Raw genomic sequence first — 24,413 nt, forward strand, 5'->3', positions numbered from 1 at the left:
AGCAGCAACAGGTACCAAACCCTTTCAGTACATTCGACCAGCTTCATTCCCACACATCTTTACAGATTCCAGGGTCCATTGTGTTCCTTTAATCAGCAAGCCAAATGACACTGGCCTGTATTATCTAATTCAGCACAGGCAGGGGGAAAGGCCCATTAAATCTTTGCCTTGAGGAACTGTGAGCCCCACCCTTAAATGTCCCAATCAGACTAGAAAAGCCACAAATACCTTTTAATATTACCCCAGAATTCTAAAATTCCAACCCAGCACAGAATATCACATAGCAAATCAAAGTTCCTAGCAAACAAACAGACAGAGATGTTTACAAACATCAAATAAACATTTATAATTATATCTTTTGACTGAAAAATTATCTTTACAGTCTTGGGCTCTTGAGCAGATAACAGGTACACCGCCCCCAAGTCTCCTGATGGGGGCCTGACAGGAACAGATGTGGGGGCCTTTTTTTCCCACATCCCAGGACAGGATTCTTGACCTATGTCTCATTCAGATAGAAACGGTTTTCATCACAAACAAACAAACAAATCCAAAACCAAAAACCAAGAAAATCAAGGCCAGAAGTACCCTCTGATGTTTCAGGGGTACCAAGAAAGGCGAAGTTAGGCAGTGTCCAGGCCTTCTCACAATCAACCACCAGTAACCAGTTCCAGATTAATGGCCTATTATTTATTCAACATTTCTTTTTCCTTCCATCACACCAAAGCCACGCTTTCCAGTTAGTTAGAACTTTTAGCCTTAATTTCTAGGTTACATGTAAATAACATTCCTCAGATTAACAATATATTCAAAGTTTTTTTAATAGACACAGAAATTTCACTAAACAATTTTAAACAACAAAGATACATATTTAAGCAATAAGGACAGATCAGTTTACAGAAGCATAGACAGCATGCAATCCAAACCACAGCTGTGGGTAAACACATAATCTAGAACCTAGGTTAAACTTAGGCATATCCAGGGTCTCCTGAACACTGAATTTCAAGTTAGCTGGAGTCCTCCCAACCCTGGGACAGCTGCACTGTCCCTCCCAGGCAAAGGAAAAATATGCCCTTTAAGATCAGTTTGAAAACACAGTTTCTATCTGACTTTAGAGATTGGATTACTGCTATCAATCCCTTTTAAAGTCTTTGACATAACCTTTAATTGTTTTTAGTTCAAGGAAAGCAGGGTGTTCTAGATTTAAGAGATTATCTTAAAAACAAATCTGTGAGGCAAGCACACTTCCTGCCCCATCCACATTTCTGCAGAAAAACTCTGCCTTAAATCTCCAGCCCTGACTAAATTAGAGAGAGGGGCCTTTGCTGTTTCAAGATGGTGGCCCCCAGCAGAGCGGCAATTCATGTGGCTGACCTGGCAGCTGCCAAGTCATGCAGACCAAAATCGTGGCTGTACCAATAAGCAAAGGCATTTAGTTACCACAATTACAAAATTTTTCCTGATTCAATCCGAACCTTAAACTTTTAGCTGGCAAGTGAAATATTCAGCATTTTTCAATATTACTGTCAAGCGGATCTGGAAAACTACATTTGAGCCTTGCAAAGCAGGTTATGTCCTACCTGGTTTTTACAGATGCTACAGACAGGAGGCTATTATCGCCTCCCTCCATTAAGAAAAATTTTCTTAATTAACAAAGGACCATTTTTCCCTTGTAAAAACTGTTCTTTATTATGGAAATGCAAATCCGGCTGCTAGAATCTAGCTAGCATATATTTTTTCCAAGGGTAAATGATTAGTATTGGGATATATCCTCCACATCTTCAAGGAGATTCCAGCTCAAAACTTTATCCAAAATCGAATGGTGCGCACATTAGGTTTAAGCCAGCTTTTCTCCTTACATGTGCACAGAAATTCCAGAAGCATTTACTTGGGAAGGGAGTGACCTGTTTTCACAGATCATTACTCAGATGCCCACCTTACCTAAATCCTGGAGCCACACAAAGGAAGGGAGAAGGCAGGCCCCCTCCCTCCACACTCACATACTTTCATCAGACATTCATTCAGAGTTTAAACAATAACAACTTCCCAACTCCTGAGGGAGCTCTACAGCCTCCCCCAATCTCCTTGAAATGATCAATCACAATACCCAAAGGAGCAGTCCAAGTCCATCCTATAACATCCGTCCAGTAAACCCACAGGAAAAAAAAAACATACAAACACAGAAAACTAAGAGGGCCCGAAAATACAGCCTTCCAACTCCATGGAAGTGAAACCAAAACAACCTTCCAACTCCATGGAAGCAAAAACCGAAAATGATGGCTGCGCACCAACCAGTGGCTGCACACCAACCACCGGGAGCTATCAACCTCTCTCAGATTGAGGGGGTTCCTACAAACCTTCCAACTCCACAGAAGCAAAACTACACCCCTCCAGATGGAGGGTCGAGGCATCCCCCAAATCCTCCTGCTCTTGATCCCCCTGTGCGTCCACTTATATCATTGCAGGCGATTACAGATTTCAGAAGTGAGCTCACACAGGACAGATACAAAACACACAATGATACAGACACCTCCCGCAGTCAGTCAGGCCCTTCGGACTGGGGGTCCCTCAATGGTGTTGGGGATCCCAGAAAGACCCCACATATTATGCCCAAATTTCAAGATCCCCAACAGACGAACAAGGAGCCAGCCAAGTCTGATGCAAAAGCAGAGAGTACTTTATTATTATTACAGACCCGGGTCTGGCTCCCAGCTTCTTCCTACACAATAGCAAGAAGGGGGAGAGGCCTCTGTGAGAAAAAACAGGGTTTTAATAGGGGGTGGAGTGAGGGGACTGTGGGCCCTGCCAATTGGCCAGGCACAAGCTGGGTCTTGTTACATAGGATGTGGTAATTTTTATGGCCCACACATCCCTCAACTGTCATTGGTTAGTTTAAATAAATCCCCGGCATGGCCAGCAGAGGCCTGGGCTTCTGGGAAGAAGAGCATCTGAGCACATGGCTACTGCCCCAACATGGAGGATATTGGGTAAGATGGAGGGCATAGCCCTCACCCTTTCACTCCTACCTGTGCTGAAAGTCATGGATGTTGGATGGGGTGTGGAGGTTGTGGGCCGCAAAAGAGAAGAAAGAAAAGAGGAGGGCGAGCATGTGAAGAAGAAATCCATGAGGACGGAGGGACTTGATGCACTGGGCTCCATGGACTGAATGCTCTCCGATGATGCTTCCCGCTTGACACTGAATGTGGCATGTTTGTCTGTATGTATGTATTCAGATATTTTCTTGAGTTGTACACTTGAATAACCAGAATGTTTTTGTTGTTGTTGTTTTTTGTTTAGTTCCATACAAAAATTCCTATTTATTCATATCTGATTTATTCATTTATTTTATTTTAAAACCTGTATGGTTTTATGAACTGGTGTCTCCCCAATAATTTCAACAAAAGAGGAGAGAGAGAGAGAGAGAGAGAGAGAGAGAGAGAGAGAAGATGTGACGATCCGATCCTTGAGTACTGCCTCGTTTAGGTTTCAGCTCCCAGGCAGCAAACATTTTTTTGTGCCCTAACTGGTTTGGGTCAGTGGATGGAGCGTTGGCCTTCGGACTCTGGGGAGAGTGGCGGGTGTGTGTGTGTGTGTGTGTGTGTCCCAGGTTTGATTCCAGTCAAGTGCATGTACCTTGATTTCCGGCACATCCCCAGTAGGAGGTGTGCAGGAGGCAGCTAGCTGATCGATGTTTCTCTCGAGGATGTTTCTCTCTATCCCTCTCCTTTCCTCTCTGTAAAACATCAATAAAATATTTAATAAAATTTTTTGTTATGTCTTTTGGGGAGGGAGAGAGGGAGGCAGGAGCTGGGACATCTTGGGCCTGCGGGGTGTGTGAGTGTGGGGTGGGTGGGTGGTGGTGGTGGTGGTGTGTGACTCTGAGGAAGTCTTTCACTTTCGAATGGCCCGGCCTGCCCTCATGTTTGTTCCGGCCATTCTCCAAAAAAAGATTATCCTAGGCACCACCCCCCCACCCCCGCGTTAGGTGGCGCCGTGCTTTCCTTGACGGGGTTGGGGTTGGGGGCCCAGGACCCGATCGGCCCTCTGGGCAGGCTGCGGAACACCCTTGCCTTCCAGAGATCCATATCCATCCAGCTGAGGTTCACACTGCTTGTTGGGAGCCACCTGGCGGCCGCTTGTATAGAGTTTCTTCCTTACAAGCATCTGGGGGGGGAAGCAGCTGCAGTGCCCGAGGCTAACTTCCAGGGTGCCAGCAGCGCTGTCGGGATTGTCCTGGCAGCACTGGTTATTAGGTGCCTGGCCGTTCTCCAGAGATTGGACCTGCAGCAATGCTGAAGGAGTGAGCAGCTGCTGCCATTGCGGAGGTGGGCCACTAGGACGGGTCGACCAGCACTCTCTGTTACCTCTCTGCTGGGACTGACCAGGGCCCGCAGCCGCCACCTTTTCCCCTGTGGGCTTAGTCACAGAGGTTGGCTTATGCTGCTCCGTCAGTGCCTGTATGGTTCTCCGGAGGTTGTACCTGCGGCGGGGCCATTGAAGGAGTGAGTGCCAGCTGCCGGTTGGGTTGGGTGGCCCGGCACTCACTGTTGCCCCTCCGCAGGGAAGGGCGGGGGCCACTGCGGGCATAGCCGGAGAGGGTGGCTTGCATCGGAACACGTTCTGCCCGAGGCGCCCCCCCCACCTCCCGCTTCTATTGATTTTGGTGCGGGCGCATGCCTGCGCAAGGTGCCGGCTTACCCAAGTGTCCTCATCGCTCCTGCGGGTTTGTCCCTCTGTCCATCAAAGGCACCTTCCGAGAAAATTTTCCAAGTCCCGATCTGGAGGCGGGAGAGTGCGCGTTCAGTGGTCGACCAGGCTGCGCGGGCGGGCGTGTGCCCGAGTGTGCCTAGGTCACGGGGCTCGACTTTGTGGCCGTTATCCAAGTCGCGGAGCTCCATAGGTGGGGGCCGGTTCGGGCGGTGCATGGAGGACAAGGCAGGTTGGTACGAGCACGCGTGGTCCCAGTCGTCAGATACGCTTCTTCATTTTTCTGCGAGAGGGCTTGGGCCGACGCCATGGCCGGGCCTTCTGGCGACACAGTGGTTCTAGGTGCCCCGGAATTTTTTCAAAGTCCCGATTCAGAAACACGTTTGACCTGCTGTTGCCCATGGTGCGAAGTGGTGAGGAAGGCCGTGGACAGCCCGACCCTCTCCTCTTGCTGCCACCTGTCCATGCCATGCTCTTTACGTGCTTTGGGGGGTGACCAGATAGTTCCGTCTCTTTCTTTTGCCCCCCCTCCCCCCGCCCTTCTTTGGTGGTGATGAGGTCCCATGGGGTCTCTGGTGGCCGCGACTCGCTTCCGGGAGTCCGGCATGATCTGTAGACAGAGGCCCCAATCACCAGCACCGTCCATGTTTTGCCTAAAGTTGGAATTTTGTACCACGATATGACTGTGGACATGCTGTCCTCGGGTGATTGGATGACGGGGAGTGTCCCCGGGAGCTTCTCGGCCACAACCCAAGGCCTGACTACCTGTCCCTGCCACACGAGCGAAAGCCGTATGCCTCGGGTCTGCGCGCACAGGCTGCTGTACGTCTCGGACCCCATCCCCGAGGACCGTGCTCTCCCCCTCTGCATGAGAAGAGAATGAAGGGCTTTATGTGACGAGACTGAAGCTCAGGCTCGTGTTCCGGATGGTTGTCCCCGCCACGTTTCCCTTCGTCTAGCTGGCGGCTCCCCGCCCCGTTTTTGTAGCCAATCGATCGATGTGGTGACGTCTCACTCTCCTGAGCAGGCCTAAGCCGCGCCAGCCGAGGGACAGACATTCCTTGGTGAATGGGACCACTCTTCTCGCTCTGCCCGCTGGCCCCTCTCCTCTCCTCCCTGACCAACAGCGGTGCGTGGAAGGGAAGGGGTGCGGGAACCTGGCCCGACCTTGGTGTCATGCCCGTGGTCTCTCTGATGCAGTGGACACCCTCTGCTCGCCTTTCCGGGCTTGCGTTGTCGCAGGTGCCCCTCCCCGCGGTGGGGAGGGGGCGTTCTGTCATCTCACCACACGCGCCTCCCTGTTGGGCTTGTGGGCATTGTTTCGCCTTGGCCCATGGTGGGTGCCCCTGGAGCACTCCGTGATGTCCTGCAGGTGCCCAACACTGAGCTGGTGGTGTCTTTTTTTGCTCCCCGCGAGCCCCACGCTGGGCTACTGCTGTAGGCGGTGTGCTGGAGGGGAGCCCCGGGGGAGTCTGGCCGGATAAGGGGAAGGCACGCCTGTCCCCTTCTTGGGAGGGGGACTGTGCCCTTGCAATGTGTGCTGCGCTGGCAACTGCAATGGGGTCGAGTCAGGGGTGCCGCCACTGGCTGACCGTGAGAGTTGTTTTTTTTCCTGCCACCTGGTCTTCCGTTACTGTAGTGTTTTTTTTTTTTTTCTCTGTCTTGTGACATGCCCATGTTCCCAACGCAACACCATGGGCTCTCATTAAGTTAACTGTGGACGAGGCCCCCCCTGAGGCAAGAGGACGAAGCCCTCCTGCGCTCTCTCTCTTCACGGCCCCTCTTGCGAGCACTCGTGTGTCCACCCTGTGCTTGACCCTGTCCCAGTCGGGTTCTTCCCCGGCCCCCTGTGTTCCCTTGAAGTGTCTCCACTGGCCTGATGGGGTGTTTCTGATGGGGTTGGGGGACAATGAGTCCTCAGTGAGAAAGCCCAGAGGGTGCCTTGGGGTACCAGACCCCCCCAGCTGCCGCCCCTAATCTGGAAGTGTGTTGAGTTAGCAGCCTCTGTGTTTGGGCTCTCGGGCCCTTCTTGCACTGGCTTTGAGGGGCCTAGTGGCAATGCAGCTTTACCTTAGCATGGCCCACGCCTTCCCCCTTTGAGTCTGGGGAGGGTCCTGCTGGGCGGGGCTGGCATAGGTCTCGGGAAGTGCTGTTACGTGAGCATGCGCGCACGCGTTGCTGCCTGCGCATCTCATGCTCGGGGGCGATTTTTCTCCAGTTGCGTGCGGAAGGGGTTGGGGGGCCGTGGAGACCTTTCCGGTACCCCCGCATTCCTGCTCCCGCGCCTTGATGTGAGCCCCGGTCCCAGTCGGACCGGGCAGATGAACGGATGGTTGGCTAGAGAAAAGCCGCAGTGGCTCCCCTGTGGTTGCTGACGGTTGCTTGTATGTCCTTTCCGCCTTGGCATGGGCCTTGGCCACGGTGGGAGGAGGCTTCGAAGTTGTGTGCTTGGAAGGATCGGCCTGGCATCCCGGGTGTCGTGGGGCCGCCCTGTGTGTCTGTGGCGGTGTGATCCCCGGGTTCGTTTACCCGGTGTCCAGGTCCAGTGCCTTGCCTTCATGTCAACCCTCTGCCATGTGCGCCCGGGAGAAAGAGGGAACTCTAGGTCCTCTTGGCTGAGGGTCAGAGGCGGTGGTGGCCTTGGCCGGTGGGCGGCGGGGCCTGGAACCATCCGTGAGGTTGGTTGAAGATTGTTTCTGGTGGAAGCCAGTCGGCATTTCCTGGGTCTCTGTGGGACCATCCCTTGGGCCTGGAGGGGCCCCCGGCGGTGAGACCCTGCGGTTGTCCTGGTGCGGCTAACCGACTCACTTCCCAGCCTTGTCCTTTTTCTCCTTTCGTTCTTTCTCCCCAAGTGAAACGTGTCCTCAACTCACCTCGCAGGGTGGCCCCGGAGTCCCACTCCGCCCACCCCTGCCATCACTGCCGCACCTTCCCTCCCCCCCTCCACACCTCACTGCCGGGAGCCGTCGCCTTGTCTCCTCTGTGTCTGTCTGTCCCATCCGCCTAGCCGACGCCATTACGGGGTGCACCCGCAGTCACGTGTCGCCTCCAGGGCCAGCCGCTGCCCTGCTCTGTGCCCGCCGCCTCCCACCATTGTGGCGTCTTCGTTGCGTTTGGGCGCGGGAGGGTCCATCTCTCGCCGTGGCCCAGTTCAGATGGGCGCGCCTGAGTGCTGACCAGGTGCTGGCAAGCCATTATGATCTCCGTCCACACACCACCCCGGGATGTGTCCCCAGGCTCTGGCTCGGGAAGTCCCACTTCTGTAAGTGTGCGTGTCCTGGCTCTCGGCATGTCTGCCAGGGTGACACGTCGAGGGCTGCTCTCGCTTGCCATCGGGTCCGCCCCTGTGGAGGATGCCCCTTGGGTGCCCCTCCATGGCGCATCCGCGTGTGCTGTGCTCTGGTCCATGGGTGCAGGCAGTCCATCCACCTCGCCGATACTGGGAAGCGGTCTGCCACCGGGCCAGGTTTGGTGCCATGCCGAGCGAGACCTGCCTCTTCCCTTGTTGCCCGCCACTCTGAACGCCCTTGCGCGCTCACTCTCACCCTTGCTCGTTTCCTTCAGCACTCAGCACGTCTAGCCTGCACCTGGAGAATGCACCGCGGGAGCGAGGTCTTCTGGCTCCCGGTGCTCTCCTACCTGGTTGACCCTGCCAGTAGCATGTGCTTGTCTCAAAGATTAAGCCATGCATGTCTAAGTACGCACACCGGTCCAGTGAAACTACGAATGGCTCATTAAATCAGTTATGGTTCCTTTGGTCACTCGCTCCTCTCCTACTTGGCCTACTGTGGTAATTCTAGAACTAATACATGGCGACGGGGGCTGATCCCCCTGGGGGGAATGCGTGCATTTATCAGATCAAAAACAACCTGAACAGCCTCCCCTCAATCCCTCGCCGGCCGAGGGGGTGGGTGCTGGCGGCTTTGGTGACTCTAGATAACCTCTGGCCGATCGCATGCCCCGCCGTGGCGGCGACGACCCATTCGAAAGTCTGCCTTATCAACTTTCGATGGTAGTTGCCATGCCTACCATGGTGACCACAGGTGATGGGTAATCAGGGTTTGATTCTAGAGAGGGAGCCTGAGAAACAGCTACCACATCCAAGGAAGGCAGCAGGCGTGCAAATTACCCACTCCCGACCTGGGGAGATAGTAACGAAAAATAGCCATACAGGAGTCTTTCGAGGCCCTGTAATTGGAATGAGTCCACTTTAAACCCTTTAGTGAGGATCCATTGGAGGGCAAGTCTGGTGTCAGCAGCCACGGTAATTCCAGCTCCAATAGCGTATATTAGAGTTGCTGCAGTTAAAAAGTTCGTAGTTGGATCTTGGGAGCGGTGGGGCGGTCTGCCGCGAGGCGAGCCACCACCCGTCCCCCCCTTTGTCTCTCGGCACCCCCTCGATGCTCTTAGCTGAGTGTCCCGCAGGGCCTGAAGTGTTTACTTTGAAAAAGAGTGTTCAATGCAGGCCCGAGCTGCCTGGATACACAACTAGGAATAATGGAATAAGACCGCGGTTCTTGTAGCGGTAAAGTGGAAAGAAGTTAACTAGAAGAGGACGCTCTGCCAGGAGAAGGCGTGAGCCTGCAAGCAGGCCATGTCAGAACAAAGTCTTGCACTTGAGACTATTGTTCCGAGGAAGAACTTTCCTTGACGTGATGAATAGTCCATGAAGGCATAGAAAGTTCAGGGGAGGGTGCACTGCTGCAGGTGGAAAGAATCTTTATATAATATAGGAAATTAATAGTGTAATGTATAACTTAGCTTTGATGATTTCTTAAAGCATGTTTATTAATCATTGTCACTTGCTGTACCCCATTGTTAATCATTGTCACTTGCTATACTCCATTGTTATTTGCTGTGCTCACCCCCAATAAAAGCCATGAGGGATCAGAGGATCTTGGCTATTCGCCTGAGCGAGCGGTAGCCTTCTGTTTCTCCGTATCCTGTCGTCCGACTCATCTCTGCGCCTCCATTCACCAAGAACATCAATAGTTCTATTTTGTTGGTTTTCGGAACTGAGGCCATGATTAAGAGGGATGGCCAGGGGCATTCATATTGCGCCGTTGGAGGTGAAATTCTTGGACTGGTGTAAGACGGACCAGAGCAAAAGCATTTGCCAAGAATGTTTTCATTAATCAAGAACGAAAGATGGATGTTTGAAGACGATCAGATACCATCATAGTTCCGACCATAAAGGATGCTGACTGGGTTATTCCCATGACCCGCCAGGCAGCTTCCGGGAAACCAAAGTCTTTGGGTTCCGGGGGAATATGGTTGCAATGCTTAAACTTAAAGGAATTGATGGAAGGGCACCACCAGGAGTGGAGCCTGCGGCTTAATTTGACTGAACACGGGAAACCTCACCAGGCCCGGACACGGACAGGATTGACAGATTGAGAGCTCTTTCTGGATTCCATGACTGTTCTTAGTTGGTGGAGCGATTTGTCTGGTTAATTCTGGTAATGAACGAGAATCTGGCATGCTAGCTAACTAGTTATGCAACCCCAACTTAGAGGCATCCCCCAACTTAGAGGGACAAGTGGCATTCAGCCACCCGAGATTGAGCAATAAGAGGTCTGTGATGCCCTTAGATGTCCAGGGCTGCATGGCGCTACACTGACTGGCTCAGTGTGTGCCTACCCTATGCCAGCAGGCGGGGTTAACCTGTTGAACCCCATTTGTGATGGGGATTGGGGATTGCAATTATTCCCCATGAATGAGGAATTCCCAATAAGTGTGGGTCATAAGCTTTCGTTGATTAAGTCCCTGCCCTTTGTACACTCCACCTGTCGCTACTACCGATTGAATGGTTTAGTGAGGCCCTCGGATGGGCCCCGCCAGGGTGGGCCCACTGCCCTGGTGGAGCACTGAGAAGGCGGTCGAACTTGACTATCTAGAGGAAGTAAAAGTCAAACAAGGTTTCCATAGGTGAACCTGTGGAAGGATCATTAACGGGAAAGGGGCGATTGAGCCCAAGTCCTTCCTCATTTAGTTGGTCGGTTCGGATTCCTCTGGCTTAACCCCCATGGTTTTTGCGGCTCGGGCCAGTTGGGGCAGCGACGGCTGCCGACTTCCCCCCACAGTTTGCGAGGGAAAGAGCAAGCGGGGGGGGGGGGGTTGCCTCAGGTCACTGTGAGCCCTGCGGAAAGGTCTCCACGGCCGCGGGGCTCACCGGGAGTGGGCCTTGGAGTGGGCCTCTGGGTGCCCCTATTGCCCATGCCTGCCACCTTGTGGTTCATTGTTGCCCTCACCAGCGACCGCAAGAAGACAAGGGCATGCGTTGTGGGTGCCCCCCCCCCAAACCGCAAGGCTCGGGAACGGGGACGCGGTGGCCCCTTCCCACGCCTGCCCTGGGGGCGGGTCATTCTGTCCTTCCCGTCAGGAGCACAACCATCTGCCCCGAGCCTCTCCTCCACTGTCCGCCGCCCCTTGCGTTCCGGGTGTCCTGCCTCCCCCCTCCCCACAGGCCGCGCGCCATGCCCCAGCCTGCTCCCTGCTTCCCATCACAGCCCCTAGTCCCAACGTGGCGAGGGGCCTGGGCCACGGGTGTGGGGACGAGATGCGGTGGTGGAGGGAGAGAAGGGGGGCACAGCCCCAGGACGTGTGTTGACGTGTGTCGCGCGGGGTTTCCCAGCTTGGATTCTGCCAGGTGGTGGAAATGACAGTGGTTGGTCTGCGCTGAAGGGGCATGGGGGGGTGCCCATTGTCGGGTCAGCGGGAGGCCCCATCATGGGCAGGCAGCGCCGGGGGGCTTTGTGCCCTACGCGTGTGCAGGTTGCAGGAACCGTTGGGTTGAGGGGTCGAGACCTCGGGGGCGGAGGCGCCCTTTGGAACTTGGTTCCCCACCTGGTCCACTCTGACCTTTTGCGACCCCCTTTCCAGGTACCTAGCCCTTCCCGGCGTGGAGGTTTAAAGACCCCTGGGGGTCGCCCATCTGTCTTGGGTTGGGGCATTCCGGCCCTTGGGGAGGGTCAGGGGGAAAGGTCCCCGCTCCCTTTCGGCGCCCTTTCACTCCCCTACCCCCAGGTGCCTGTGGGGCGTCCGAGCATGCCCATTAGGGGCCGTTGCTTCGGACCACCCCAAGGTCATACCTTCCTGACCTGCAGAGTCTGGTCTTGTTTGTCTTGTTTTTAGACGGCTGCCTGAGGCGCCCCCCCCACCACCAGTGGGATTTGGGGGCGCAGGAAGAGAATGTTACCATGCCAGGGAGCGAAAACCAAAAACCAAAACGTTACAACTTCTAGTGGTGGATCACTCGGCTCATGCGTCGATGAAGAACGCAGCTAGCTGTGAGAATTAATGTGAATTGCAGGACACATTGATCATCAACACTTCACATGCACTTGCCGGCCAGGGTTCCTACCAGGGCTACGCCTGTGTGAGCATCGCTTGCCGATCAAATGAGTCCCCGGGGTGTCGTGCGCAGCTGGGGTTTCCTCGAAGGGCTGTTCCTTGGGCACTCCATCCCCGGAAGTGTAGATGACGGTGTCTGTGCGCCCCATGAGAGAAGGGAGAGGCCCGATGCCATGGTTTTCCCTCTCGGGAGCTTTCTCGTGCTGCACACGGCCAACTGTAAAAGAGAGTTGTGGTCGTGGGGCCCATTGTGGTGACAGTGTCTCCTTCCCTGCTCGGGCCCTGCCTGGGTTGTGGCTCAAGCCAAGGCTGAGTCATGGGCGAAGCCGCGCCATGGTGACACGTGCCCAGGTGGTGGCACTCAGGACTCCATGGTGTCCTCCCCAGCCAAGTGCTCCACAACTTGGGCTGTGGCTGCGCCGCGTCACGTGTTGTCGGGCCCATTGGGTGTGTGTGTGTGTATGTGTATGTCTGGGGTGGGTTCGTGTGCCTTGTGGGGCGGCGGCGACACTGTGGCCCATGCGTCCCCCGCCCCCCCACCCGGAGACCACCACCAAACTCACACCCCCTCTGCTGGCAAAAGGCTACCCTTTCTCCCACCAGCTTGAGCTCTTGTCCATAAGACGCCCCCTCCCCTCGCCTCAACCAGTCCTCAGGGTAAGGCAAGGCAGAGAGAGAGGCTGGACATATCATGCATGGTGTCCCCCATGTGTGCAGGTAAGGGCTCCTCTCACCGTCCTCGCCTGGGGAAGCCACTCTCTCCATGGTGTGTGTGTGCCTGTGCCCCTTCCTAGACACGACCTCAGATCAGACGTGGCATCATGCTGAATTTAAGCATATTAGCGGAGGGAAAAAAAAAACAAACAAAAAAAACTAACCAGGATTCCCTCAGTAACAGTGAGTGAACAGGGAAGAGCACAGCACAGAATCCCTGCCCAGCAGTGGGGCGCGGGAAATGTGGCATACAGAAAGCCCACTCCCCTGCACTGCTGTATCAATGTCATTTCTAAGAAGTTTTTTTTTTTTTTTTTTTTTTTTTAACTGGTTTCTTGAGCCCATGCCCACACGCAGAACAAATGGAACAGCCTACTCCTCCGAAGCTGCAGCCCTGGACACCCTGAAGCTGGGCTGGGCAGGGCCCTGACAGCCATGGCCCTGGCTCTCCTCAGTCCCGTGTTCTTGCTGCTGCTGCTGCTGCTGCTCCCAGATCATCTGCTCGTCAATCAATTGGACCACGCTGGAGAGCTCGTTGAAGTTGCAGATGATCTCACCATCTGGCAGGTGGATTCGGCACATGAGGTGGATCTCTACCTTAGTGTTCATGCACTGTCCCGTGATGTGGGTGACCGTGGCATACTTCCCGCTCTTTTGGCTCCAGTAACTTGGCAGCCACCATTTTGTTTTTTAAATATATTTCATTGATTTTTTAACAGAGTGGAAGGGAGAGGGATAGAGAATTAGAAACCTCAAAGATAGAGAAACCTCAATTAGCTGCCTCACGCACACCTCCTCCTGGGGATGTGCCCACAACCAAGGTATATGCCCTTGACCGGAATCACACCAGGGACCCTTTAGTCCGAAGGCGGATGCTCTGTCCACTGAGCCAAACCAGTTAGGGCGGCAGCCGCCATTTTGAAATGACAAAGGTCAATCCCTCTCTTTTGTCCTCTCCCCGCCGCCCCAAATCCTGCAAGTTAACTTCCCCGTTTGGATAGCACAAAATGCAAGTCCAAAACATTGTACAAGTACACTTTTTACTATATGGAGGTGGATCAATACCTTTGTGTTGTGGTTGTTGGTGTGTGTGTGTGCGTGTTTTAAAATATATCTTTATTGATTTCAGAGAGGAAGGGAGAGGGAGGCTTTTAGAGTCCCTGGGGTTTCAAGGGCCCTGGTCCACAAAAGGTATTCTGGGTATGTCCACTCGGTCGGTCCTCAGTCACACCCCCCCCCCCCCCCAAGAAAAATAGTTCCAGTCCCCCTTCAACTCCCAGGCCGCCCTCTGGGTCTTCCTGGAAAACCCAGGTGTTGGACGCCAGGAGATCAGATCTAGGGTCAGGGTCAGGTCAGGTTTAGAGTCAGGGTCAGGGTCAGGGTTAGTGTTAGGTTTATTGTCAGGGTCAGCTTAGGGTCACCATCAGGGTTAGGTTTAGGGTTAGTGTCAGGGTTAGTGTGGGGATCAGGATCAGGGTCAGAGTCAGGGTCAGGGTCAGGGTTAGATTCAGGGTCAGCGTAAGTGTCAGGTAAGGGTCAGTTTCAGGGTTAGTGTTAGGTTGATTGTCAGGGTCAGGGTCAGGTTTGGGTCAGAGTTAGAGTGAGAGTTAGGGTTGTTAGGGTTAGGGATGGGGTTAAGTTTATGTTTAGGGTGTTAAGGTGAGGGTGAGGGTGAGGGTGATGGTTGGGGCTGTTAGGGTAGATTTAGGGTGAAGGTGAGGGTGAGGGTTACGGGTAGGATATATCATGGTCAGTATTTCCATAACTGGAATAAGAAATGTGTTCTCAATCATGAAGATGTGACAACAGGAGGATGACTGAGCGAGGGAAAATCTGGTGACATATTTAAGGGCATATGAAAGGATCAAGCTGCTATGGCTGTTACCACATGTACAAATGATCTTTCCCAGGAAGTTGCTGGGGTCCAGCCCCAGCAGGTCCAGGGGTTCCCATGGAGGTGTGGACGGAGCCAGCGAAGAATGAATGACACAGAGGCAGTGTTCAGTTGATCATCATGGTTGGGTTCTCTTTTTATTGTTCCATTATATCATGATATGTTTCAGGAAACCTTCCAATGTTCCTAGTTTCATGTCCATCATCCTGTCTCTAGTCTCTATCTAGTTCTGTTGATTTTGATCTTGTCTAGGTTAACCTCTTGTGTCCCATTATAAGGGCTATTCCAAGAGCACTCTTCTACTGCTCTACTGATAAGCTACAAAGAAGTGACTGAAGGGACTGAAGGAGTTTATCCTACCCAGACAAGGTCATGTCCTCCCAGCCTTGCTGCTTGCCTTCCCTGGGACTTCCCTGCATCAGTGGGTCTCCAGGGGCATAGGTTCTGGTGCTTTCGCTGGTGGGCAGACCCCTGAGGATGTGGGCCCAACAAGTCCCACATTTATTGCCAACAGTCTTCGTCCAAGTTCTTCATAAGTAGTACATGGTATTTCTGTAACACTAGGGGGATTGACTGATTGATTTCCTTCCGTCGTCCTGTTAACCCCTAAGCTGGGGAAATGGCCATTTCTCGGGGAAGTGGTCCTGGTTAAAACACATAGCGCTTAAGAGGGGGAGCAGACATATGTCCTACATGCCAGGTGCCTTGAAAAACGTAAGTTGTGCAGATGTTTCTTCCATGCAGTGACTGCGGCAAGCAGCCAAGGTGGATTGGCTCCTGGTAGGGACTAAAGTTAATTTTTTGTTTTACAAGAAGCCAAAATCCTCACATAATACAATCAGTCATCCCAGTATCGCCGAAACTTTAGGAGTTTGCACATCAACTCCTAAATTGCACAGTCTGGGACCCCTCAGGAGATAATGACCTGCTGGCTTAGGCCCGCTCCTGGGTGGCAGAGGTCAGGCCCAATCCCTAGGTGCAGCCCCTGGTAGGCTCAGAGCCCGGCCGATTGGGGCATTGGGGCGCCACCCCCTGTCATGTACAGAGCAGGGCAGATCGGGAGTTTGTGATGCCAACCCTAGTCACGCTCAGGGTAGTTCCAATTGGGTCGTTGGGGCACCGCCCCCTGTCACACTCAAGGCAGGGTCGATAGGGAAGTTGTGGTGCCACCCCCTGTCATGCACAGAGCAGGGCCGATCAGAGGGTTTGGGTGCTGCCCCCTGTCATGCTGATCCTGGTGCTGGGAGGCCTCGTGGCTCCGCTGACACCAGTGCCAGGAGGCACATTACCCTTTTACTATATAGAATAGGGGCCTGGTACATGGGTGGGGGCTGACTGGGTTGCCCTGAAGGATGTCCTGGATCAGGGTGGGAGTCCCCACTGGGGTGCCTGGCCAGCCTGGGTGAGGGGCTGAGGCCCGTTTTCAGGCTGGCGGGTGACTGAAGCTCCCAGCTGCCCCTTGCTTTCTTTTTTTTTTTTTTTTTTTTTTTTATTCTGGGCCAGCTTTAGCTCTGAGGCCTCGGCTGCTGAAAGGAGCTTTCTGGCCTTTCTTTACATTCTGTATTTGATACAATGTTGCGGTCCAGCTGGCTAAGTAAAGCAGGTTTCTGGGGTTTTGTTTAGTTTCTATATTTGCAACATAGTTGCTTAGAGTTGCAGCTGAGAGGCCGGCAAGTCAGGTGGGGAACGTTGGAGTCCTCCATAACTGAAGCAAGCAACCCTCCCTGTTCGCATCAGCTGCTTGGCTGCCAGCCGCCATCTTGGCTGGCAGTTAATTTGCATGTCTCCCTGATTAGCCAATCGGAAGGGTAGTGGAGTGACACCAATTTGCATGTTTCTCTTTTATTAATGTAGATAGGCCTTTAATAAGCTAAACTTCTCTCTTAATATCACTTTTGCTGCATCCAAAAATTTTTGGTATGTTGAATTTTCATTTTAATTTGTCTCTATGCATCTTCTGATCTCTTCTTTTTTTTTTCTTTGACCCAATAGTTATTCAATAGCTTGTTGCTTTTTTAAAAATTTAATTAAAAAAATATTTACATCCCCTTCTCACCACCTCCCCCAACCTTATTTGGCAACCATCAGCTTGTTCTCTATATTTATAGGTCTGTTTGTATTGTTTTGTTCATTCTTTTGGTGTGGTTTGTTTTTAGATTTCACACAGAAGTGAAATACAGTATTTGTCTTTCTCTTATTTCACTTAGCATAGTACCTTCTAGGTTCCTCAATGTTGTTGCAAATGGCAAGATTTTATTATTTTTTATTGCTGACTAATATATCATTGTATATGTTCACTACATTTTTTTTTCCCATTCATCTATTGATGGGCATCTATGTTGCTTCTATATTGGCTGTTATTAATAATGCTGCAGTGAACATTGAGGTGCATATGTCTTTCAAATTAGTGACATTGTTTTCTTTGGATAAATACCTCCCCCCCAAAAAAAACAATCTATAGGTCTTATGGCAATTCTATTTTTCATCTCTTGAGGAATTGCCATACCATTTTTCTTAGTGTTTGCAGTAATTTATAATCCTACCAGCAGTGCATCTTCACATCATCACTAGTACTTATTTGCTGATTTGTTGATGATAGCCATTCTAACAGGTGTTAGGTGATATCTCATTGCCGTTTTAATTTGCAATTTTCCTGATTAGTGATTTTGAGCATCTTTCCATATATCTGTTGGCCATGTGAATGTCTTCTAAAGAAATGTCTATTCAGGTCCTCTGCCCATTTTTAAATTGGATTAGTTTTTTTGTTTTGTTTTGGTGCTATGTTGTATGAGTTCCTTATGTACAGTATTTTGGATATTAATTCCCTATAGGATGTATCATTTGCAAATATCTTCTTCCATTCAGTAGGTTGCCTTTTTGTTTTGTGGATTGTCTCCTTTGCCGTGCAAACATTTTTAGTTTGATGTAGTCACATTTGTTTATTGTTTCTTTTGTTTTCCTTGCCTGAGGAAACATATCCAAAAAGAAATTACTAAAGAAATGTCAAAGAGTTTACTGCCTATGTTTTCTTCTAGAGTTTCATTGTTTCAGGTCTGATATCTAAGTCTTTAATCTATTTTGAGTTATTTTTGTATGTGGTATAAAAAAGTAGTTTAGTTCTCTCTCTTTTTTTTAATGTGTTCAGTTTTACTGATACCTCTTAGTGAAGAGAATGTCTTCACCCCATTGTATATTCTTGCCTCTTTTATTGTAGATTAAGTGATCATATAAGCAAGGATTTATTACTGGTTGCTCTATTATATTCCATTGATGTATACATCTGTTTTTATGCCAGTACCATACTGTTTTAAGTATTGTAGCATAATAATAATAGTTTGATATCAGGTAGTGTGATACCACTCACTTTGTTCTTTCTCAAAATTTCTTTGGCTGTTTTCAGTCTTTTTTGGTTCCATATAAATTTTAGGATTTGTTTTAATTCTGAAAGAATGCCATTAATATTTTAATATTGGTTACATTGAATCTGTATCTTCCTTTAATAAGGACATTTTAACAATATTAATCCTTCCATTACATGAGCAAGGTGTATTCTTCCATTTATTTGCTCTTCAATTTTTTTTCCTCCATTGTCTTATAGTTTTCATAATACAGGTTTTGGTTAAATTTATTTCTAGGTATTTTATGCTTTTGATGCAATTGTAAATGGAATTGTTTTCTTAATTTCTCCTCTTGATCATTGGTTATTGGTGTAGAGAAACCCAACTGATTTCTGTGTATTAATTCTATGCTGTGACTTTATTGAATTCATTTATTAATTCTAATTTTTTTTTTTTGTCTTTCAGTCCTTATGGTTATGCCATCTGGAAATAATGAGAGCTTTACTTCCTTTTCTATTTAGATGTCTTTTATTTATATTTCTTGTCTGTTTGCTATAGATGGGAGTTCCAATACTATGTTGTATAGAACTAGTGATAGTGAGCATCCTTGTCCTGTTCCTGATCTTAGAGGAAAAGCTTTAAGCTTTTCACCAATGAGAATTATATTACCTATAGGTTTGATCATATATAGCCTGTTTCTTGTATACTCACTTTGTTGAGAGCTTTTTGTTGAATTTTGTCAAATGCTTTTGCTGCATCTATTGAGATGATCATATGGTTTTAACCCTTTATTTTGTCAATGTGATGTATCATGATGATCGATTTATGGGTGTTGAGTCAGCCTTGTGTTCCTAGGATAAATCTCACTTGATCATGATGTATACTTTTTTAAATGTATCATTGAATCTGGTTTGCTGATATTTTGTTCAGAATTTTGCATCTGTGTTCATCACAGGTATAGGAGTTTGCACATCACCGCAGTCTATTCACATCATTAAGGAACGAGTCCCCAGAGGCGGTTTCCTCTCTTTTCTGAGAAAAAAAGGTATGAAATTTTCATCAGATGCTGCTTCTGGGTGTCGCATTTCAAATGAAAATTGTATACACAAGAACCGTGCTGCAAGGAACTGACTAGAGGTGAAAAGAATATTCTGACAACTGGTGACTTTGAAATGACTTGTCTAGAGGATGGTGGGTTGCAGTCATCTTTTGACTTCAAGCAGATTCCCCTGAAATGGGCAACACCAGACACTCTTAATTATGGGAGATACTGTTCCGAGAGTGATGCATGGAGCGTTGACATCCTCCTCCAGGGGACCTTCAACTTAGGGGTCTGTATATACCCTTTTTTGCCACTGGGGGAGATTTTTATCCATCGTTTTAGTTAAATGAATCGCTGCCTTTTTCATTGCCTGAGGAATTTTGTCTTTCCCCCCTCCACCCCCCCCTTGTTTTTCTCATTTGGATAAGGATTATCACATGGATTTTCACTTTTGTGTTTTTAAACTGCCATCATTCCATTTTCTCCTTTCCTTCGTCTCTTCCTTAGGTCTGGTAGCACCTCCCAGTCATTGTTTGAGTGATGCCGTTTCCGACCTTTTCTGTCCTTTTCATCTTTTTTTCTCTTTCTCTGGATCTTCTTTCCCTTGACGTGTCCAATCCTTTCCTGCCTGTTTCTCTCTCCTTACTCTTGATTAGTGGTGAAGGAGTCATCTCCATTGAGTTATCATTGTCATCAGCACTGCTTTCATGGGATTTAGATGCACTTCCTCTGGAAGATGAAGAAGACCCACCAACAGGCCCATTGTGTACTGCGTCCTTCGGAGTGGGGTCTTTGTGATGGAACTCATTTTCAGGTATCATGTATGACTTCCTATATTTCAACTGCCCAGAGTAGCCGGTAGCTAATGCTTGTAGACGACGCCTTTTCCCTTTTTCTTCTTGGCAGATTTTATGCACTTTTTTTCCAAAGCCTGACCCAGATTTAAAACTTTTGGGTAGCAAGGAAGTATTTTTGTTAGCACAATCAAGATATTCCTCATCTGAATATATTCACCTGTTTCAAGGCAATGTAATGATGCCTTGGTTAGTTTGTAGTGCCATTTATGTACCACATGTCGGAAAGTTTCATAGTCTAGTTGATCAGCTTGATTTCCCCGATCAAATCCAGTTGCCCGTAGTACAGTAAAGAATCCTGGGTGGTTTCCACATTCCTTTTCATATGTGGCTCTATCACCGTGCCACCTAGTCACAGTCTCTAACATACAGCAACGAAAGCTCCCATATAGACGTGCTTCATTTTCAGTACAGCTTGCCACTGTGAAAATGATGTCAGAGAAAACTCGATCATAGCAAAGAAGTGTGGAAAAATTTGGAGTTTTCTGTTGATGTACCAATTCAACAAAACGAGCACAGTAAACAGCATCGACTGCTGAAAAAAATACATCGAGGAAATATACACAGCTGTAAAAATTTTGTGATGGTCTACTTTGGTCTAGATTTGGCTAAAAGCCAGTTGTCCTTTTCCAGTTTCAGTCTCTGTAGAACTCGCTGTACATGTTCCATCTGTTTCTTTTCTTCTTCAAGCAGCTTGTCCCAAAGAGCACTACAGCACTCCTTTTCTTTTTTTCTTTTTCTCTGGAGGCATTTCTTGATTGTCATCAAGTGCCTCTCACCTGGACTTTAAATTTTCTGACTTCCCATTCATAGCTGGTGTGTGGAACTGCAAGGTCATACGTTGTCAGTGACCAGAATGGGGCATACAATCGAGGGCTGATGTCATCCCAGACATTGAAAATGTGAAATGAGACTACCGCTTCATGGACAGGCGCCATCACCATTTCACATGATGCTATGTACTTGTGGACTTTATGTTGCTGTTTACTTCCCTTGTCTGATTTTTTAAGTTCATCATATTTGGATGAGATGTGGCGTGCATATGTTGGCCTAGACAAGAAAAATGCTGCATCATGGGGTATATGAAATTCGTGATAGAGCACATCAATCGAAAGCACTCTCTTTGTGTACTCTTCTGTGCTTAGATTCAGTGCTAAAAATCCACCAAACTGTACCAGGGTATCATAGGACTGGTCATAGAGCTTTCCCACCAGTCCCACATCTTTCTCTCCACCCTCCTGTAAGATCACCCTATCCCCCTGCTGAGCTATCATCAAAACAAGGGGAAGAGTAAGGTCATAGTCCAATAGGGCATCCTTTAATCTCTGGGAGGATTTTTTAGTGTTTCTGGTCTGGCCACAAGAACCTCCCTCAGCTCTTAGTTGCTCTCCACCAGTCATGGCCTCTAGTTGCTCCGTTGTCATCATCTCTTCCCCGGTGATTTCTATTCCTGCCATTTTATGTACCACTTCTTGCAATATAAGCAGGCCAATACTTCTGCCTGCCTTTAGCTGATTAGCCACATATTTCAGAAGACCAGCCAGATCCATTGGATATTTAGGAAAGACTGCACCACAGAAACTACCAAGAGGCCGAAGCCAGCTTGAACTGGTTGTATCGTCGTGTTTCATCCTTCCCTTTTCTGGATTTGCTGAAGCCTCAATGATACAATAGGCCAAGACATCGTAATTCAATGAGGTGAGGCATCCCAGTGAATCTACTACAGGTGCCATCAACTCATCACATGTCTGTATTTTTGCCAAGATATAATCAAACAAAATAGTTGGATTGCTGTGGCTCAATTTCCCAATTTGTCTTCCAGAAGGCCTCACATTTTCCTTGGTGAGATGGTTCATGATATCTCTAGCTTTGTCTATCACTGGAGCTTTAACCTCTACTAAAAGTAGGGACCTGTTGTAAGTTTCGTCCTTCCACTGGCCATACAGATGATATCTATGCTGATATGAAAATGTTTTTAACATTCCCCATAGTTCCTCAGTCATACAAACATTGCAGTCCATTTGAGAAAGAGATGGCAGTAAGGCCTGGTCAGTAATGCCAAGTAAACAGCTAAGAATAACGTCCACTTTCTCTTGATCCTCTTGTTTCCTTCCATCAGACTGAAGCTCCTTCATAAAGGATTGGCTTATGTGCACCACTTTTGCAAATAAAATGGGATCCTAAGAAAGGTGGTGACCGACGTAATAAAACATATTGAAGGCATCTGTCCTCAAATCCTCAAAGCTCCCTGCTTGTTTTAGCGCTCTCTCATTTTGCAAAGCATGAACAGGTGAGCCTTCAGCACCTTTAGGAACGCCAACTCTTCGGTAGAGAGGCTCATCAGTTATGTGAATAAGCTTGCAAATAGCAAGAGCTATCAGCTTGTGGGAAGCAACATAGTATGGAGGCATCCGATCCATCATGTTCTGCGCATGCTGCCAATCACCAATCTTTGATAATGCTTCTAACAAACCAAGTTTTTGGTTGTCAGGTGGCTTTTCTACTTTCTCCTCCTCCTCTTCCTTTGCCTTCTCTTGCTTATCCATTTTTTCAGAAGACAATACAGCCACCGTAAGTTTTCTAAGAATGGCCTTAGCTTCCACCATTTCTCATTGATATTCATCCATCATGCAATTATCAGCTGGAAGAAGATGTACATAGAGATCATTTAAATCAATAAGATTACCTTGTAGGAGCACTGCTGCAACTCTGTATAAAGATGAAGGAGTCTCTCCATTCGGCTCCTGGTAACACTTGAATTTGAACCCAAGTATATGACAAAGTGTTTGTGGCTCACACATATTCACACAAGATTCTAATAAAGATATAAAGAAGTCATCACATTATGGTCTGCATTCAAACACTTCTAAAAGGACACCCAAAACTCTATTGGGATCTAGATGAAAGCATCCTATTAAGGATTTGATATTTTCTAAGATTAAATCACCAGTAATTTTTTTCCGATAAATCTTGCCCCAATTCAACAATCAGCTTAGCATAGCCTTCATTCTCTTCTCTTAACAAGTTGAACTTTTGCTGCTATAAAAGAGTTTTGTCTTGATTTTCACTGATCTTTGATGGAATTGCCATGATTGTTTGATAAGTCCTAATGATTTCAATGTTTCTGGATCCAGGCATTCCTTCAGAATCGTGTCTGAAACGAAATACAAACATGCTGACACCAATTGCATAAAACAGTCTCTCTTGCTCTGCTTGTTCGGGCTTCAGATTTCCTTGAATGACATGGTGTGATAACTCATAGAGAGCTCGCTGGAAATCTCTGTAAGTCGAACTGCCGTGGCTCTTGTTTTCCCTGAGAAGCCAACATAAGACCAACAGGTCGCCTCTCCCTGATTTCTCCCAGTTCTTTATCCACTCGACCCGGACCAACACCGACGCTGCCTCCATCTTCCCCGCCTTAGTGACAGAGGCCCGGAAGTGCCGCACCTCAGAGTGGGGTCAACGGGAATTACCGCCCATGAGGAATGCTGAGAACTGGGCCTTCGCTTTTCAATTTTCAGGCCCCAACAATTTCTAAAATAAAATAAAATAAAATAAAATAAAATAAAATAAAATAAATAAGGAAAGAACATATTATACCAAAGATCACTCTATTAAAGTGCTCCAAAAGTATGCATTTTTTTGGAGATATTTACTCAAAAAAATAAAAACATAGACACTTAAATTCCATACTCACCAGAGGTCCAGGGGTTCCCAAAGGTTTGCACGGAGTCAGCGAAGAAGGAATGACCCGGAAACAGCCTTCAGTTTGTCAGCAGCCTAGCCAGGTTCTAGCCAGGCGCTTCAGTGGCCTCTATGACCCGAGACAGGGTCTTTGGGAGATCTCTCCTCTGAAAGCTGCCTTGGAGAGCAACGAAGGTGACAAAGCTCCCAGGGCTGAGAAGCTCTGCGAACAGAAGGCCCTGGCCGCTCACCTTGCTCAATTTTATAGCCCGAGAGCTTTGTGGGAGGAGCCAGAGACCCACCAATCAATCGGCCCCAGGACTGAATCGCCGTCACCCATTGGAGGTCAGGTTTAGTGTGGGGACGCTCATGCCCCAGGCTAGGCCCCCCGCACGGCCCACCCTTCAGGTGGCATTCACCAAAAGCATCTCAAGGAAACGTTCTCCTGAACCTGGCTGTGATGCCTGGCGTGCTTCACTGTCGCCTCTTGTGCGGACTCCTCGGACCCAGGACCCGTGAACAGTGTTGGGGGGGGTATTTTATTATTTCTTTGCTCATTTCTCGTCATTCATTGCAATTGATTCTATTTCTTGGCCATGAATGGTTACAAACATCGTAACCATTTGTATTTTTTTAATCAGTAGAATTTCTGGATTTTAAGGACTATTTCAATGCTTATTGTTGCCTGTCACATATCTGTCTGTCCTTTCCATCCGTGGCAAACGGATGCCCTTAAACCTAGTGAATTTACTAAAAAAGACCCTTAAAAATGACCTTAACCACGTGCTTCATTTGAAAATTGACATATAACTCTATAGAAGCCCTGTTCA

The 24,413-nt window shown here is 48.9% G+C and overlaps 1 non-coding gene and 1 pseudogene across 1 annotated transcript; one reads left to right on the plus strand and one right to left on the minus strand.

Moving 5' to 3' along the window:
- Positions 1–3,978: 3,978 nt before the first annotated feature.
- LOC139001100 (THO complex subunit 2-like) lies at positions 3,979–23,307 on the minus strand (annotated as a pseudogene).
- Positions 11,940–12,092, plus strand: LOC139001106 (5.8S ribosomal RNA). Its single transcript, XR_011469848.1, has one exon. It is a non-coding gene; the product is annotated as a 5.8S ribosomal RNA (ribosomal RNA).
- Positions 23,308–24,413: the final 1,106 nt, after the last annotated feature.

Source organism: Myotis yumanensis, unplaced genomic scaffold, assembly GCF_028538775.1.
Source record: "Myotis yumanensis isolate MYYU_CA2020_CCGP unplaced genomic scaffold, mMyoYum1.0.hap1 SCAF_99, whole genome shotgun sequence".
Classification (NCBI taxonomy): Eukaryota; Metazoa; Chordata; class Mammalia; order Chiroptera; family Vespertilionidae; genus Myotis; species Myotis yumanensis.